Here is a 19,143-nt window from a genome sequence, read left to right as displayed (position 1 = left end):
TATATCAGTCAGAGATTTATCGACCAGAAGTGCAAAGAATTTCTGTAACACCCTAAACCTGGCCTAGACATTATCGCCGAATCTGGCGGTGTCACATTGAAGTGATTTTCAAAACCATAATTTCATTGGAAAGCCCGTTATATATTAAAACATTATTATATCATTAACGAAAATTTGTAAATCATATTAGATTATTATTAAACTTTAAAACTATGTTTGTTGAGGAAGCTTTAAAATTATATTAAGAAGACGTGGTGTTTTTGAAAAATAGTTATCTTTTGAAAACATGTCTCCTTCTTACAACTAGCAATTTATATCAAAGCAAGTAAAAATCCCAAATTAAAAGTTAAAACCTTAGAGAGGCCTTATTACATAAATAAATACCCAATTCGAAATTTAATAGTAAATAAAAGTCAAATATAAAGTAGGAGTAGTAGTGTGGCCACCTCCGAATCCCTCGCAGCACCGATCTGTCTAAGGTTGGGGATTTCTTGTACAGATAAACAGAAGGGTGAGTTTACAAAAACTCAGTGTGTAATCCCATATAAGCAAATAGTCAGAAAACAAACACAGTCTGGCCCTAAGCCCTTTTTAGAACAGTGACAATATTAGTTTGGGCTTTAGCCCATCTCTATACATAAACAATCATATATTCGGGCCTTAGCTCGATTCAATAATAGTAAATAGTGCAGTATCAATAAACAGTATGCAAGTCCTACCTATCCAGCCTCTACACACCATCTCTGTCAAACCCTACACTCTATGTGGGGATATAATCAACCCACCTATCCCTACACTATAGAATTAGCACCGGTTGTGGCACTAGACAGTATTACAGCAAAGCTGCCAGTAATATGAATGGCTTAAAGACATCAGTAGGTCCACAGTCGTATTGGGCAACCCGTATGACTTAAAGCCATCAGTAAGTCTACAGTTGTCTTAGGCGACCCGTGCAACCTTAGGTCCACAGTCGTCTTAGGCAACCCGTACACCATATCAGTACAGTACACTTCCTCCAAAATAACGATCCCAACCCCATACAACATGGTATGCATCGTAACATAATATCTTACATGGATGCAACATACATATAACGTGGCATGCTCAAATACTTCCATACACATCGTAGGGCAAATTAGTCATTTTACCTCACAGGGGTTTTATAGACATTTTACCTTTCAGGGATATTACCGTCATTTTACCTTATAGGGGTATTCCAGTCATTTTTCCCTATGGGGGTATTTCGGTCATTTTACCCTATGGGGGTATTTTAGTCATTTTACCTTATGGGGGTATTTCGGTTATTTTACCCTATGGGGGTATTTTGGTTACCATTTTAGCCCAACATGGCCCAAAACATCCTAAGCCCATAAGATTGCCCATGGTGGCCTCTCGTAATCCAGTACCCACGTTTATGCGTTTGGGGTTACCACACGAGCGATCGGACGCCCATGTGGCATCAACAGTCCTATTTTCCTGCTTTTGCCAATTTAAAGTTAAGACAGTGATTACACACCTTAAGTGATTCCGCTAATACTTGCCTTGTCGCAATAATAAAGATTCTACCCTTAAATCGATACACGCAGCTGATTACAAACTCCTTTAGAGAAATACCTACATTTCGAATGAACTTATTAACCTTAATCATATTCCTCGCACACATGATTTGAGCCAAATGTAAATCACTTACCGGCAATGCAGAGTCCAAAATAGAAGAAAGGAACAATCAACCTACACCTCCACTAGTGCCGAAAGTACACAGAATGATGGTGAAAAGTGAAACAATCGTAGCCCTAACTGTAATCAACAGAGGAAGAAGTTGTTAAATAAAGTACAATTACAACAGAGAGAGGGAGAAAGAGGAAAAGTATCATTCATCCAAACCGAGAGTCAGACTTACTAAAATGCAAGACCAAAGAATAACAATAACTACAAAAACTGCAGATAGCAATGAAAGGAAACGTCGATACAGAGAGGACAAGAATAGCAGTAATATTCAGCAAAACCTCAAAAAGAAGAGGGAAAGGAGTTGAGAGTGAGCAGAGAAAGAACAAGAAGAGTAGTGAAAGAGATGCAATTAGTCAATGAGAAACTGATTGGAAAGGGAAAACAGGAAAAAGAGAATCGATCAATAGAATGAATTGATTAGAGAGGGAGAAAGAAAAGTATTCAGCCAAAAAAAAGTATCAAGGGGGAATTCGTTTATCAAGATGTAGCGGAAGCAGAACAAAGCTAAAATAGTCAAAAATGAAAGTACCCCAATGATCCCCTAGCAGTATTCGATTATCAAAAAGTGTAGGAAGAATCTGAAAGGGCTCATCAAAATAAACAAAAGTGAGGAGAAAATAAACAATTAGAGTATATTGCAACTAAAACTAAAGCTCTCCCCGAAGCTGAATTCTCCCTCAAACTGAAATCACTAGGTGCCTACAATCCTAATTTGGCACCAACACCTCCTCCACTTCAAATCCTCTTGATTTCCTCCTAAAATCTCTCCTCAACTCCCTCCTACAATCCCTCTATGACCAATTCAAACTCCACTCCCCTCAGTAGTGTTTTGGTCAAACACAACCTCCTCCCATGGCCATCGGTAAAAATAATCTCCATTTGCACAAGCATGGATTCAAATCTCAATCCACAAACACACTTCACGCGCCACTATCCACTAGACCAGCAGGCCCATTCTGACATGTTTTAACAATTTTTATTTATAACCCTACTAACCAAAGATAGATGTTTTATCCTTAAAAAGAAAGGTTTTTGCATAATCCAAGGCTTGAACCCAAGACTTCTTAGACACTTCCCAGAACACATAACCACTAAAGTAGATACACAATTGTGTCACTTTCTTGCACAACTAACTATTTATGTGCCACCTCCAAACTGGTCCCATGCTCAAGGACCTAATACTTCTAGGCCTAAATTTGAGGCGTTACAATTCACCCCTCTTTAAAGAAATTTCGTCCCCGAAATTTCCAACTATCAGATCAATCGCATAACACATTCTTCACCACCACGCTCCTGTTGCGCACTCTAGTTCCAACACACTACTGTATCTAACTTGAGTGTTCTCAGCACAGTCTATAGATAGGCTGGGACAATGCATCGTCCCCAACTGCATGATCATGAGACCCAGTCTTAATCATAGGTGAAGCTGGCGCCTCTCAAGCTTCAACATTAAGCATGTAGCCAATTAACAAAGACCTGGCTCGAGCACCTCCACCGACTCCGCCGAGGCCTTCTGTACCCCATCTGTGAGAACCTCTGGTGCTCACTATCAAATTGCGTTTTATCTTATTAACAGTTTTATGCATCAGTTTACAATTCCAGTATTTATTAACAGATGTTTTATGGAGACAGTATCGAAAGTATAGGGTATTATTTTCGCTCAACGTAGTGTCTATTAGTGTCTACCGGTTTACTACGGTTTTGGTATACATTACTAAAGAGTTTGCTACAGTATACTACCTACAGTAATCTCAGTAATCCTACCTATGACAGTTTCAATCAAAATCTAAATACAGTTTTCAGAGAAAACTTACAGGATCGGCGCGGAGACTTCGTGTACCACATATTCAGTAAAAACATTTCAAAAATAATTTAAATTATTTGAAACTTTTCTTTTTAGCAATTTCCAAGTTTCAGAAGAAACCCAAATCCACAATCGAGTTTTGTAACCTAGCTCTGATACCACTAAATGTAACACTCCAAACTCAGCCTAGACGTTATGGTCGAATCTGGCAGTGTCACATTGAAGTGTTTCTCGAAACCATAATTTCATTGGAAAACCCGTTCTATATTAAAATATTATTATATCATTACCAAAAATTTGTAAATCATATTAGATTATTATTACACTTTAAAACTATGTTTGTTGCGGAAGCTTTAAAATTATATTAAGAAGACATGGTGTTTTTGAAAAATAGTTATCTTTTGAAAACATGTCTTCTTCCTACAACTAGCAGTTTATATCAAAGCAAGTAAAAATCCCAAATTAAAATTTAAAACCTTAGAGAGGCCTTATTACATAAATAAATACCCAATTTGAAATTTAATAGTAAATAAAAGTCAAATATGAAGCAGGAGTAGTAGTGTGGCCACCTTCGAGTCCCTCGCAGCACCAATCCATCTAAGGCTAGGGATTTATTGTACAGATAAACAGAAGGGTGAGTTTACGAAAACTCAGTGTGTAATCCCATATATGCAAACAGTCAGAAAAAAAAACACAGTCTGGGCCTAAGCCCTTTTTAGAACAGTGACAATATCAGTTTGGGCTTTAGCCCATCTCAATACGGAAGCAGTCATATATTCCGGCGTTGGTCCAATTTAGTAACAGTAAACAGTGCAGTATCAGTAAACAGTATGCAAGTCCTACCCATCCAGCCTCTACACACCATCTCCGTCCAACCCTACACTCCATGTGGGGATATAATTAACCCACCCATCCCTACACTCTAGAATTAGCACTGGTTGCGGCACTAAACTGTATTGCAGCAAAGCTGCCAGTAATATGAACGGCTTAAAGCCATCAGTAGGTCCACAGTTGTCTTGGGCGACCCGTACAATCTTAGGTCCACAGTCATCTTGGGCAACCCATGCGACCATATCTGTAACACCCCTAACCCATATCTAACACAGAGATAGGGCTTGAGGCATTATCGGAACTTTACACTTTCAGTATACTAACTCGGTCACAAAATTTCATTTAAATTTAAAACTTTTCAATCATGAACATCTCGTCTCTTATATAGGACTTCGAGACCTACAACATCTCGGAAGGTAATGCGGGACAAATACGGGCACGTTCGATTAACCTTGGGATTCTCAGAAAATTTTTCTTAACATAAAGGGACACAAGCCCGTGTATCTTGAGGCACGCCCATGCCCTTCAACTGTGGGCAACACTGGCTTATCAACACGGCCATGGAAACATGCCCGTGCTGCTTGCCCATTGACGAAACTATCATTTTAACACGACCATGATGCACGCCCGTGAGGCCTACCCCTGTACAACTTTGAGCTAAAATTTTAAGTGCAGGGGACACACGGCCATAGCACACGCCCATGGGAGGGAACCATGTGTCACACACGGCCTAGACACACGCCCGTGTGTCCAATCATGTGGACTTTATTAGGCTATTTTCCAAGCCTTTAGTCACCTCTTTCTACCACTTGTGTTTAGTGGTTAACAAGTTTGAGAGAAAACATAATTTTACACTTATAAATAACCTTAATCAAAATAGTTGTATGGAAACCTCATATCATTGATTTCGTACATAAATGGTTATTTCCTCTTCAGTATCATGGGTTCCCATGTTACATTAATCCATCTGAAATTGGCTCATTCAAGTGACTCATTGCCAATTGATAGCAACCCATCATTAGTAATTAAAACCATGCATAAAATCGTAGGCCATATCCTACTTAAATTAAGCCAATTTTCATGGCTATATACAAAGAGATAAACATATTTCTACATGCCTTTACTTGGTAAATCAAATGGCACATATAATAAAATACTCAAAGTACTATACATGCCATTTAACAAAATAAACAGAGTCTTTATACCAAAGCTTGTTTAATTAATAGTGTGTTGACTCTCCGATTGTCCTCCAATCCTTTCGAGTCCTCGTGTAACACCTCTAACCCGTATCCGTCGCCTGAACAAGGTTTCGGAGCATTACTTGAATTTACATATCATTTAGCAAAAATTTTTGTTAAATACTTACCAATTCAATGCATCATATAGATAAATATATTATCTTTCAATCAATAGCTTGGCACTTGTCTTAGCATCAATCAACATTGTTAGTATACTTATGCATATTTTATATAAATTCAAGATTGATATACTTATTTTCTCAACACGTCACACTTGATTTTAATAATTGTCTCCTCCTACATAATTTCCTTGTATCAAATAAATCAAAGATAATCATATATGTGCATGTCATGAAATATATCATTCTCTTACCATTTAAAATCATTTATTTCATTATATTAAAATTTCATGTACCATAATTTCCATATATTTCACGTATATTTATTCCGATAATAATTCATATCAAACATAACATAAATCAAATTCTGTATGCACATACTTCCCACACCATGTGTCCATATAACATGTACAAATCATTATATATATACTTCAACCATATATGGTAATAATTCACTTCGTATTCATATTGTTTCATGTTATACGAATGTACTAATATTTCACATTCAATCCAATATAACATACAATTTAACATATTTTCATGCTCAATTATGGTACACAAAATTACCTGACAGAATTGCAAAAATACCTAGATTAAGGGGAATTTTGGTAATTTTTTATTTTCCCCGATTTTCATCCGATCTTGATATAAATTGATAATTCCTCAATTTATTAATTTAGACAATAAGTCAATTCATTTCCCTCAAATTGGTCATTTTTGATATCCTTACAAAATTGCCCCTAAAATTTTAGTTTAATTCAATTTAGTCTCTGAGCCTAAAACATAAAAATTAGCCATGCTAGCTGAATATTCATACATATTCTCCTCCTCCTCTCCATTCCTCATCCTTAATTTATATAACATGCTACAAGTAACATTATTAATACTTTTACTATTCACTTATATGTATATTCAAAACTATCCATTTGCGTCATAGTCACTAAATTATTTATATTTTGAGCTACAGACCTCAAAATTAAGATCGGCTAATTTTCCCTAAAACTAGACTTACATATCTTCTTACCATAAAATTTTCATAATTTTTTGCTTAGCCAATAAGTATAGTTTATTCTTTAAAGTCACTTCTATTCTGCTATCTGACAGTTTCGACCCTTCTTAACTTAAAATTAATTATCTCCTCGTAGAGGATTTAAATTATGTTCTCGTTTGTTTCTCTTGAAAATATACTCATTTATTATTCTAAAAATATAAATTTAAACCCCTAATTAATTTTATCCAATTTTTTATGATTTTCTAAAGTTAGAACGGGGGAACCCGAAATTATTCTAACCTTGTCTTACAAAATTTATCATATTTCATGATTTACAATTCCATTACTTACACCGTTTCTTCTATAAGAAACTACACTAAATAAGATTTAATTTCATGTTTTATTCAACCTCTAATTCAACTTTCACAATTTGTGGTGATTTTTCAAAGTTAGCCTACTGTTGCTATCCAAAACTGTTTTAGTGCAAGATATTATTTACCATGTTTATAACACCCTTATTCCCTTTCTCTACAATATTTTCCATCACTTTCTCCTATTTCCCTTAACTAACTCATCAAGATCATAGAACCTCATATAAGAAGACTCTACTATAACATTATTTCCATGTTTTCTCAATAATAACAAACTTAAAAATATATAGAAATATTGATGTACTTACCTTGTTCTATTGATTCCAATCTTTAATTTGATTTTCTCTCTCCTCCAACTTCTATTCCTTGAATCCAATTTTGATATTCTAACTCCCCATAGTCTCCTTAACATTTTTCTCCCTTGGTGGCTATGGAAATTCTTTTGATTTCTAGGTGAAAATGGTCAATTTTTGGTAGAAGGACTAAATTGTAAAGAATGAAAAGTTTATTTCTTCTCTTCTCTTCTTCCTAACGTGAATGCATGGAAAATGGGTGAGAATTTCCTCATTTTTCTTTCTTTATATATACTAATAAAATAATAATAAAATAATAAAATATCATAAAAAAATTAAATTAAAATATTAATAACTAATAATTAATTAATTAATTAATCTAAAATATCTCCAACATCAACATTACTTTCTAGATTTCTCTCTCTTCCAATTGACCATTTTGCCATTTGTGATCTTTTAAAATTCCATTATTGAGTCATCACTTAATTTTGGCAAATTACAATTTAGTCCCTCATAATTCTTCACCTATTCAATTTGGTCCTAATTCATCAATTTTCCCTTGGTTTCTAGATCCTTCCACCCTTAAAATATTTTAACTATTAGCCCTTCAAATTTTTTATATTTACACTTTAATCCCGTAAATTTTGAGTATTTACTCTTGGGCCACAAAACTTTTCTCACTTCTACAATTTAGTTCTTTCTTGAATCAATATGTCATAATATACTTCCCAGTGACATAACTCAATTTTCCTTTTCTTGTCACTTTATTTCCTTAATTTACTATATTAAGAGTAATATCTTACTGTATAAATTTTCAGGGAGTTACACCTCGAGCTCTATGAGACAGGGAAAAAGAGAGGGGTAAGCATTTACATGCTTAGTAAGCTCGAATAACTAGAAAGTAAACTTACCGAGTAATTAGCATACATCCATATCGAAATCATGAAATCATCCATTATGAAATGATTTCCTATCACATGCACTCAATCAATGAGTTAGTCACATAACAAAGCATCATGTAATTTATATAGATGAGCTTATCATTCATCATCTTGTTAACATACATCATATTATCCCATTGAGTTTTTAGGAAATCTTGATGGAGTACCCATTATCTGTCAATTCTTATGAATGATCATTTCACATATATGCACTCCCGCGAACCTCACATCCCATAGCAAGATTACCAGTCCAGGCTAAATCCTCCATATTATGAACTCGTAAGGTGATGTCGGGGTTACCAGTCTGGGCTAAATCCCTTATAGCGACAAACACCCTTAATGAGTTCCGATTTTAATTACCAGTCCAGGCTAAATTCAGACCCTAATCGGATTACCGTCCGGGCTAAATCCATAATGCACACATATTCTTCGGGAGGCTTGATCATTCATGGAACACCCGTCCGGGCTAGATTCCTTTCTATATTTTAGATCACGGATTACCCGTCCGGGATAACTCCTTACTGCAACACATGTAGATTCTCAGTTCACATGTAAAACATGGTTTATCCATCAAATTCCCTTTTTAACCTCAACCAAGACAGTTATCAACAAGTCATTACCAAAGGTGCATTTCCTGCATTTTCATTCCTTCAATAGATGAAAATATCATGCATTCATAAATCATACAATTATGTATATTAGGGGTTTACTTTAAGTTATCCAAACTTACCTGGTATTCTCTTCGGGATTGTGTTTCGGTTATTCCGAAACCTTGCGTTTACCGCGATTGACCTTCGAAATTTGTTCCTCAGGATCTATAACAAAAAAATTAACTCATTAATACACTATATTATGCATTTCAAGTTTAATATCTACCCCTGGTCCAAATGACCATTTTGCCCCTAACCTTTCATATTTTTACGATTTAGTCCCTAGGCTCGGATAATGAAACACATGCACTTTCTATCTTACCGAAGCTTAACCGAACACTCTTCCTTCCTATGGTAGCCCACATTATCCATTATTTTCTCATTTCTACCACAAATTTACATCTTTTGCAAAATGGTCCTCATAAGGGTTTCTCATGAAAATCAACTAGAAAAAGATGTTCAACGCACATTAATCTTTCATATTCCTCCATAGTCCATCAAAACACAATCAACTCATGCATGGGTAAATTTTTAAACATGAACCCTAGCATGAAATATGGGTAGAAATGGAGAGATCAAGCTACCGGGATTTCAAAAATACAAAGAACATGAAAAACGGGGCTTGGGAGCACTTACTATTGAGCTTGAAAATTGAAGAAACCCTATGTATGGTGTCCTCCAAATTTCGGCAGCTATGGGAAGAAGATGAGTATACTTTTGCTCCGTTTTTCTCTTTTTATTTCATTAAAATGCTTAATGACCAAAATGCTCTCATGCCCTTTCTTTAAAATTTCATCCATGCAAGCCCATTTTTGTCCAAAAATTTAGAATTTGGGAAAATTGCTCTCCAAGACCTTCTAATTCACAATCTAAAGTAATTTCATACAAATTGCTTCTAGAAACCAAGTTTTACAATTTATTCAATTTAGTCCCTAATTTCCAATTGGACATCTTATACTTAGAATTTCTTCATGAAACTTTAACAAATGCATACACTCATATTCTAGGCCTCATAATAACCATAAAATAAATATTTTGATGTCGGATTTGTGGTCCCAAAACCACTAGTTCGACTAGGCCCTATTTCGAGATGTTACAATATCAGTACAGTACACTTCCTCCAAATAACAATTCCAACCCCGTGCAACATGTCATGCATCGTATCATAATATCTTACATGGATGCAACATACATAAAAAACGTGGCATGCTCAAATACAGTCATACACATCATAGGGAAAATCAGTCAATTTACCTCACAGGGATGTTACAGACATTTTACCATACAGGGGTAATACCGTTATTTTACCATATAGGGGTATTTCAGTGATTTTACTCTATGTGGGTATTTCGATCATTTTACCCTATGGGTGTATTTTTGTCATTTTACCCTATGGGGGTATTTCAGTTATTTTACCCTATGGGGGTATTTTGATCTCCATTTCGGCCCAACATGGCCCAAAACGGCCTAAGCCCATGAGATCACCCATGGTGGCCTCTCGTAATTCAGTACCCACGTTTATGCGTTTGGAGTTACCACACGAGTGATTGCACGCCCATGTGGCATCAACAGTCATATTTTCCTGCTTTTGCCAATTTACAGTTAAGACAGTGATTACACACCTTAAATGAATATGCGCGAGTAGCCCGCGAGTCAAAAGCCTGCATTCAATAAAAATCCTCCATTAATCAATGATAGTAGGATTAAGATCTCCTTCATATATTTATCGCAAAAAGTTTCCACTAATACTTGGCCTATCGTAATAATGAATATTCTACCCTTAAACTGATAACGCAACTGATTACAAACTCCTTTAGAGAAATACCTGCATTTCGAATGAAGTTATTAACCTTAATCATATTGCTTGCACACATGATTCGAGCCAAATGTAAATCACTTGTCGGCAACGCAGAGTCCAAAATAGGAGAAAGGAACAATCGGCCTACACCCCCATTAGTGCTAAAAGTACACAAAATGATGGTGACAAAGTGAAACAATCGCTGCCCTAATAGTAATAGGCAGAGAAAGAAGTTCTTAGATGAAGTACAATTACAACAGAGAGAGGGAGAAAGGGGAAAAGTATAGTTCATCCAAACCAAGAGTTAGACTTGCCAAAACACAAGACTGAAATATAACAATAATTATGGAAATGACAGATAGCAATGAAGGGAAACGTCAGCACAGAGAGGACAAGAATAGTGGTAATATTCGACCAAACCTCAAAAAGAAGAGTGAAAGGAGTTGAGAGTGAACAGAGAAAGAATGAGAAGAGTAGTGAAAGAGATGCAATTAGTCAATGAGAAACCGATTGGAAAGGGGAAAGAAGAGAAAAGGAACCGGTCAATAGAATGAATGGATTAGAGAAGGAGAAAGAAAAGTATTCAGCCAAAAAAAGTATCAAAGGGGAAATTGTTTGTCAAAAAGTACAGGAAGCAGAACAAAGCCAAAATAGTCCAAAATGAAAGTACCCCAATGATCCCCTAGCAGTATTCTATTCTCAAAAAGTGTAGGAAGAATTCGAAAGTGCTCGTTAATACAAACAACAATGAGGAGAAATAAACAACTAGAGTGTATTGCAACCGAAAGCTCTCCCCAAAGCCGAATTCTCCATCAAACTGAAATCACTGGGTGCCTACAATCCTAATTTTGCACCAACACCTCCTCTACTTCAAATCCCCTTGATTTCATCCTAAAATCTCTCATCATATCTCTCCTTAACTCCCTTCTACAATTCCTCCATACCGAGTTCAAACTCCACTCCCCTCAGCAATGTTTCGGTCAAACAGAACCTCCTCCCGTGGCCATTAGTAAAAATAATCTCCATTTGCGTAAGCATGGATTTGAACCCCAGACCACAAGCACACTCCACACGCCACTATCCGCTAGACCAGCAGGTTCATTCTGTCATATTTTAACAATTTTTACTTATAACCCTACTGACCAAAGATAGGGGTTTTATCATTTAAAAGCAAGGTTTTTTCATAAGCTAAAGCTTGAACCCAATACTTCTCAGACACTTCCCAGAACATATAACCACCGAAGCAGATACACAGTTGTGCCACTTTCTTGCACAATTAACTATTTATGTGCCACCTCCAAATTACTCCCATGCTCCAAATTTGGGGCATTACAATTTCTAGAACTGAAACAAGGTCGCTTGACTGTGACAGAATATAAGCGAAAATTTGTGAGACTCAGTCGATATGCCCGAGAGTGTGTTTCGACCGAAGCCATAATGTGTAAAAGATTTGAAGACAGGTTGAATGAAGAGATTAAACAGCTAGTTGGCATACTTGAAATAAAAGAATTCTAGTACTAGTTGAGCGAGCGTGCAAAGTTGAAGAGCTCGGGAAAGATAAAAGAAAAGCTAACTTTGAAGTTAGAGATATGCGTAAAAGATCGTCGGGTAAAACATTTCAGTCAACATCAAAGAGATTCTGGGATAATTCTAGTCATTCAAATGCTACTACGGGTTATACTAGACGTGATCGAGATAGACCACCTGTGAGCTCGAGAGCTACCTCAATAGCTAGTGTTGGTATGTTAGATCGAATCAACTCGAGTGTTAACATTGTGGTAAAATACATCCGAGCAATTGTAGATTGCATGATCGGGCCTGTTTTAAATGTGGATCGATGGATCATTTTGTTTGTGAATGCTCTGAATTAGCTGAATAAAATACACTACAGAATATGATATGTGATATTCACGACAGGTTTTAAAGATTTATAATTAATCGTTCTTGAAACTAACTATTATCACGATGAAGGCAAGTGTACCTACCGAACAGTAGTATAGTTTTAGCAAGGCCAGATTGTCGAACCCAAAGGAACCAAGAGTACTAGTAATTACTTCCTTTTTATTATCCAGCCTAAAAATTAAGGGATATGTTTATCTAAACTAATTAACTAAACTAAGAGTGCACAAAGCGAAATTTTGAAAAAAGGTTTTGGGAAAACTCGATTGATTAAGATAATACCCAAGGAAAAATCCACCTAGACTTCACTTGTTATTTGACTCTAAATCAGACGATTTATTCATTTGACTTGATCTGTAGAAATCCCTAAGTTATATTATTATCTCTCTTGTGACTAATAACGTCTTAACCCTAGGTTGATTAATTAATATCTCTTTCTAATTAACGCCCTAGTGTTGTATTAACTCGATCTATGGATCTCCTTATTAGGTTTCACCCTAATCCAGAAAAATCTTATCACCCTATCTCTAGGCGTGCAATCAAATCCGCTTAATTACGATAAATTTACTCTTAGACAAGAAATAAGAGCATTAACTTGAATCAATATCCTGGAATATTAAAACAAGAAATAAGAACAAGTCAAATATTTATCATATAATTCAGATAATAATAACAAGATCCATCTTAGGTTTCATTCCCCTTAGATATTTTGGGGGTTTAGTTCATAATTATAAAAGAAAACATCTCAGAAGAATAATGAAAATAAAACATAAAGAAAACCCAAAACCCCTGAATGGAAATTGGAGGGACATCTTCAGTCTTGACGATGAATCTGGCTTTTGAAATGGACCAATCGGCTTCCCTTGAGTAATTCCTTGCCTCCTACTCCGTGTACCTCTTCTATGTGCCTCCTCCGGTGTTTAAATAGGCTTTAGAATGCCTAGGAGCCCTTAAAAGTGGCCTTTTCTGAATAGGACTATACTTGGGCTCGGCAGGGACACGCCCGTGTGCGATTACTCCAGCCCGTGGTCAAGGCTATTGAATAGGCACGGGCGTGTAGTCTACCCGTGTAAGTCATGCTTCGATCTTGCCAAATGGACATGGCCGTGTGACACGCCCATGTGAGGAAGTCCAGGTCGTGTTGATTTCCCACGTGGGTCTATTTTCTCCGTTTTTGGCCCATTTCTTGCTCTTTTTATTCTCCTATGCTCACCTAAGTATAAAATATGAAATTAAAGAATTAGTAGCATCGAATTCACCAAATCTAAGGAGAAATCATCCATAAATGTGCTAAGCATGGGATAAAAATATGTATAAATTACGGTTTATCAAATACCCCTACACTTAAGCGTTTGCTTGTCCTCAATCAAAATCCTCAACTTATAATCAAAATAAATTCTTCTCAATTTATAATCCCTATCAATAATATCTCAAAATAATCCATGAGTATTCATACATTGAAAATTCAACTAAAAGTACATCAAAGTTTCAAACATTCCAAGTTGAGCATTTTATCATGAAAACATCGGTGTCTCCCCTCATCTAAGTGATTACCTTTGATCAAAATATCACAGAGTTTAACATTCTCAATAAAGATTCACTCAAATCACTCGAGGTGTTTAACGACATCAAATAAAGCACTCATTAGTCAATATGAAAAGTTATCACCATAGGCTTGCTTGAAAATCAAATCTCCACCACTATATAGTGAGATGATACATCAATCAAAAAGGTCTTTAGAGGGTTGTAACGTGGCTTTGGTTAGGGGGTGTGGTCACAAGCTGAAGGAAAAGGTTAGAATCGAGATTGAATTGAAGAAATCACCTAACTAGAAACATAACTAATTATCAATTGAATACAAGTGAGCTTCTTCTCAGAATATGGAATTAACACTCAAGCTCCAAAAACGATGAATTACTACTAATATGTGTGTAAGGATTTTTTTTTAAAAAAACAAGCCAAAAAATATAGAACTTAATTATTTCAACAAAGAATAAGAGATAACTAAGCAATAAATTCAAATCAAATCTCGACAAAAATAGGGATCAAATTAGGGGATTTCAACAATAATGGGTTATGGGTTAATATTGAGGGTAAATCAATTAATGGCTTGCTAGGCTCAAAAGGGATCACTAAGGGTTAATTATGAAAGTAGGCTTTTGTGGAGTGGGTGGGTTAAACCTAAGTTCCTTTATCATCTTGACATATCAAATCAAATGGTGTGGTCTTGACATGCATAATCAAGCAAGTTCTAGAATAACAAATCAGTACTGACACACTCATAATAAAAGTGAGCATGAACGAAATAAAATATGCTCTAAAGGCTCAAAATCTCACAAAAATTATGGCTTTTGATGTTTAAACTTGTGAATTTCAATTCAAGATAATACCTAAACTTAGGGAAATAACCTAAAAAAAATTTTAATTCTTCAAAAATCAACTTATCATGCTTGATTCCGTAATGTCTTAAAGTTTAAACAATCAATGCATAAATGCATATGTTTTAATTCAAGACATATCAATAAAAATCATAAATTAATTAAAATTCATTCTAATAGTGATATGAGTGATTCATGTGAGAATAAGACAAAATTCAGGGATTTTTTATAATGATATAAAAGACCCCCCACACTTAAGATGTACATTGCCCTCAATGTACAAAGCTGGATATATTGAAAAATATAGATATATAATCATAAGATAGGGAGAGAGGTGAAACTTCCTGGATGATGAATGAACTCCTTGAATTGGAGTTATGGACAATAATCGGCCAAGGTAATGATGAGAGTGGAGGAGGATACTCCGGCAGTGGTAGAGGTTCATTAGTCTATAAGTCCTGCGCCAAAAGAGTATTATATCTGGTAGTAGCTATGGTCATGGTCGAGCAGGACATGGCAGTCGTGGAGAACCTTTTCCAGTGGAGTTTTTAGTTCCTATTTGATGATGAGCTTTGGAGCTATTTATAACTGTGATAGAATCAGGAACTTTTTAGGAAATATAAAGAAGCACAATTACTCGTAAAGAAATAGCCAAATAAAATTTATAAAATCTCAAGATAAAATAGTATTAAAAGGGAATAAAAAGTAATTTCAAAATATAAAGATAAAAATAAAATAGATAATAGGTGTTTATAAAGAAATTGGGGCATACAACCATGGGGCACGCCCGTGTGCCTTCATTTTAGTCCGTGCGTTTTGTGGTTTTCAAAATTGGGTGCATTGGTGTACACGGCCATGTGACACAGCCATGTCAATCTTCGTTCGCTTCTCCCATGCCCGTGTATTCAGGCGCACGCCCTTGTTAATTTGGCATGGTTGCCCACAACTATGTCGCACGGCCGTGGCAACTTTTTGGATCCCATATTGGGGAAATGATTTTTGCTCTGTTTTCACACAGCCGTATCGCACGGCTGTGTTTCCTCTCGTATTATGTGCACAGCCTATGGCATGCCCATGTACCTAGCCGTGTGGTTCTGGAAATCCTGTATTCAGTGACTCAGTTAATGAATTAAATGTTACAGACTAAATTTTAAAGAGGTCAATACTGTTAGTGCTCGGGTTGCCTCCCGAGAAGTGCTTATTTATAGTCTAAGCTCAACTCTACCTTATTGGTATATTTAGGTAACTTCATGTAGCCATAACTCATTGTTATCGTCTTTGAAATTCTCACCGTTATAAATTTTGACACGATGTCTATTTACCTTAAAAGTGCCTTGTGATGGATGACTTACCTCTACTGTGCCATATGGGAAAATACTGAGACCGTAAGAGGGATTGCTCCATTAGGTTCAGAAGTGGCAATGTGAGGGTCTGCTGCATCTAGTAGTACTTTGTCTCCAACCTTAATTTGATTTGGTGCGACATTGAGATCGTTATGGCGTGGTTTTGGTTTATCGTTGGTCCTTAGTTTATGTGCCCACCATTCATCTAGTTCCTCGATTTGTAGCCTTTGTTCTTCATAAAGAGGCCCTTTGTTGTTGCTTGAACATGACTCATGTAGGTTCTTCGAACTTATTTCCTGCAAAGTAGGTTGCACCACATGGTCAGTTTTAGTAGAATGATTTATACAACCACCTTCAAGTTTTGATGTGTTACTCGTATTACGAGCTTGAAGGGTGATTGTTTCGTCTCCCACACGAAGTGTGAGTTCACCTGCACCAACATCAATTATTGTTTTAGCGGTTGCTAAAAAGGGCCTCCTTAAAATTAAAGGAATGGTACTATCCTCCTCTATGTGTAGAACAACGAAATCAATTGGCAATATAAATTTGTCAATTTCAACGAGTACATCTTCAATAATCTCTCTAGGAAATCTGTTTTTTTATCGGCTAATTGAATACTCATCCTAGTTTGTTTGGGTATCCCAAGACCTAGTTACTTAAACATTTTGTAAGGCATAACATTGATACTAGCCCCTAAATCAGCCGAAGTATTATTAACATCTAGGCTACCAATTAAACAGGGAATCGTAAAACTCCCTGGATCTTTTAATTTGTTGGCCAGCTTATTCTGTAGTATGGTCGAGCAAACCGCATTTAGCTCCACATGTGACGCCTCATCCAACTTTCGCTTATTTGTTAAAAGCTCTTTTAAGAATTTGACTGCGTTTGGCATCTGTGAAAAAGCTTCAATAAATGGTAGGTTAATATGTAACTTCTTTAATAATTTAAGGAATTTACCGAATTGTTTGTCTATGCGCTCTTTCCTTGTTGCATTGGGATATGGCACACGAGGTTTATACTCTTCACTTACCGATTTCTAGTCATTGTGGTCCACCTCACCTTTACCTTTACTTACCATAGTTTCTTGCCTCGGTTCTGTTCAGGTGCAACTAACCCTTTTTCATCTTGAATGGTAATCGTATTGAGTTGCTCCCTTGGGTTAGATTAAGTGTTACTTGGTAGGCTACCTTGTGGTCGTTCAGATATCAATTTAGCGAGCTAACTTATCTAAGTTTTGAGCCCTTGGATAGATGCTTGTTGATTCTTAAATGTTGTCTCGGTATTCTAAAAATGAGTTTTTGACACCGAGATGAATTTTGTTAGCATCTCCTCGAGGTTCAGCTTTTTCGCTTGTTGGTAGGGTGGTTTTTGGAAACCTTGAGGTGGTGGTGGTCTCTGATTTCCTTGGCCTCCCCGTGAAAATTTTGGGTGGTTCCTCCAACCTGCATTGTAAGTGTTACTATAAGGATTATTTTGAGATCGAGGATTATTACCCATGTAATTTAATTGCTCATTCTCTATGCTGTGGCCATAGGGTGGGTATTCAGAATTGCTTGAACCACCTCCACTTGCTTCGCACTGCATTACTGGGTGAACCTGTGAAAAACCAAGAAAACCATCAATTTTTCTATTCAAAAGTTCTACCTGATTAGAGAGCATGGTGACCGAAACGACGTTAAAAATGCCGGCTATTTTTATTGGCTTTGTCCTCGTGACTTGCCACTGATAATTATTCAGTGGCATCTCTTCTATAAATTCATAAGCATCCTCAGGTGTCTTATTATTGATAGTTCCACCAGTGGCTGCATCAATCATCTGTCGAGTAGAAGGATTCAGGCCATTATGAAACGTTTTGAACCTGTAGCCAGAGTGGTAACCCATGGTGAGGGCACCTTCTCAATAGATCATTGTATCTCTCCCATGCATCGTAGAGTGTTTCTAAATCCATCTGCACAAAAGAGGAGATATCAATACGTAATTTGGCTATTTTGGCCGGTGGAAAATATTTTAATAAAAACTTTTCATTCATTTGTTCCTAAGTAGTGATTGACCCTCGTGGTAATGAGTTCAACCACTGTTTAGCTTTGTTTCGCAATGAAAAAGGAAATAACCGAAGGCGAATGGCATCATCAGAAACACCATTGATTTTAAAAGTGTCGTAAAACTCTAAGAAATTTGCCAATTGAGCGTTGGGATCCTCGTCTTGCAAACCATCAAACTGAACAAACTGTTGGATCATTTGAATAGTGTTAGGTTTTAGTTCAAAATTATATGCAGCAACAGTAGGCCTAACTGTGCTCGATTCAATTCCTGTTAAAGAAGGTTTAGCATAATCATACATAGTACGTAGAGCAGGATTCTGGTTAGCAGCAATTGCAGGAGGTAGCAGAATTTCTTGGTTTTCAGCCATCTCCTCGGTTGTGGTTGAAATATCATCCTCTTACTCTTACATTGTGTGTCTTAAGCTTTGCCTTATTTCTCTTCGGTTTCTGAAAACTGTGAGTCAATCTCACTATCAAACAGTAATGGTCCCGACAGGTTTCTTCTAGTCATACACTATAAAAACCTGTCAGGAATGAATAAAAGAAAAAATTAGAAAAGAAAATAAAAATTTAAATTGCAAATAAAGTAAAATGGCTAAAGTAATAAAAATCGAGTGTTCCTAATATCTTAGTTCCCTGGCAACAGCGCCAAAAACTTGATACGTGATGTTCGCGACAGGTTTTAAAGATTTATAATTAATCATTCTTGAAACTAAC

At 36.2% G+C, this 19,143-nt stretch overlaps 1 non-coding gene across 1 annotated transcript; it reads left to right on the top strand.

Moving 5' to 3' along the window:
- The first annotated feature begins 18,258 nt into the window (after window positions 1-18,258).
- On the top strand, window positions 18,259-18,365 carry LOC121231152 (small nucleolar RNA R71). Its single transcript, XR_005929219.1, has one exon. It is a non-coding gene; the product is annotated as a small nucleolar RNA R71 (small nucleolar RNA).
- Window positions 18,366-19,143: the final 778 nt, after the last annotated feature.

Source organism: Gossypium hirsutum, chromosome A06, assembly GCF_007990345.1.
Source record: "Gossypium hirsutum isolate 1008001.06 chromosome A06, Gossypium_hirsutum_v2.1, whole genome shotgun sequence".
NCBI classification, from domain to species: domain Eukaryota; kingdom Viridiplantae; phylum Streptophyta; class Magnoliopsida; order Malvales; family Malvaceae; genus Gossypium; species Gossypium hirsutum.
The sequence above is the reverse complement of the archived record's forward strand: the minus strand, read 5'-3'. Positions and strand labels throughout refer to the sequence as shown.